Source organism: Palaemon carinicauda, chromosome 18 (genome assembly GCF_036898095.1).
Source record: "Palaemon carinicauda isolate YSFRI2023 chromosome 18, ASM3689809v2, whole genome shotgun sequence".
Lineage (NCBI taxonomy): Eukaryota > Metazoa > Arthropoda > Malacostraca > Decapoda > Palaemonidae > Palaemon > Palaemon carinicauda.
Genome location: NC_090742.1, coordinates 62,337,334 through 62,338,810, shown reverse-complemented (window position 1 = coordinate 62,338,810; position 1,477 = coordinate 62,337,334).

The window sequence follows — 1,477 nt, the reverse complement described above, 5'->3', positions numbered from 1 at the left end:
GGAAGTAAGGAAATAAATAAGCGATATAAGAAGTAATGAAAAAGAAGATGCTATAAGCCCAAGGGCTCCAACAGGGAAAAATATCCCAGTGAGGAAAGGAAATAAGGAAATAAATAAACGATATAAAAAGTAATGAAAAATTAAAATAAAATATTTTAAAAACATTAACATTAAAACAGATATTTAATATATGACCTATAAAAGGACTTATGAAAGCCTGTTCAACATAAAAACATTTGCGGAGACTAACTTTCTCCTACGTGCAACAAAAGTTAATGAACCTGCATTGTGGTTATCAAAAGGGAGAACGATTACTTGTTCCACATTTAAAAAAAAAAAAAAAAAAAAAAAAAAAAAAAAAAAAAAATAAAAAAAAAAAAAATATTTAAGATAAAAATGACATGCGCGATATTCTTAGAAATTTTAATTATCTCTATATCATCATCATCGTCATCATCATCATCATCATCATCATCTCTTCCTACGCCTATTGAAGCAATTATAATTCATGATTAAATGCAGTTTATCAAACCAGTTAGGACATCGTCACACCCATTTCTGAAAATCACCATATTGTTGGCATCAATTGAATAATTTATCATTAATTTTTTTCTCATCGTTTATTCATTTCCTTATTTCCTTAATTCAATATGCTATTTTTCCCTGTTGGAGACCTTGGGCTTATAGCATGTTGCTTTTATAACTGAGTTGTAGGTTTGGCTAGTAATAATAATAATAATAATAATAATAATAATAATAAGAAAGGTGATTTTGAGAAATGAGTGTGAGGATGTCCTAACCGAGTTGATAAACTGCATTTAATCATGAATCATAATTAGAAATACAGAGACAGAATTATATTGAGTGAGAGAATGAAATTGCGAGATCAAGGGTAGTTTGACGAGAAACTAAATATCCCCAAATTAGAACCTTTACCCCCAAAAGACGTACTGGTACGTTTCACAAAACTCATCCCTTTACCCCCATGGACGTACAGGTACGTCCTTGCAAAAATGCTATGAAATTTTTTTTTTCATATTTTTGATATTTTTTTGAGAAAATTCAGGCATTTTCCAAGAGAATGAGACCAACCTGACCTCTCTATGACAAAAATTAAGGCTGTTAGAGCAATTTAAAAAAAATATACTGCAAAATCTGCTGGGAAAAAATAACCATTTGGGGGTTAAGGGTTGGAAATTTCCAAAGAGCCTGGGGGTAAAAGGGTTAAATTTGACACGGAACTCGGACCCAAGATTTTATAGTCTCTTGAAGATATTTATCTTAATGGCTAATCTTACGAAGAAGATCGAATAATTTGATGTTAGCATTACCATTCTGAATGAAGAAACTAACTAAGATAAAGTGGATGAAAAGACTTTGTTTAGACTCTTAAGGCTTCAAGATTAACTACTTTATATATAAAAGATCTAGTTTGATAATGTTACTGTTCTTAAAATATCTTATTCTAATTATTTAT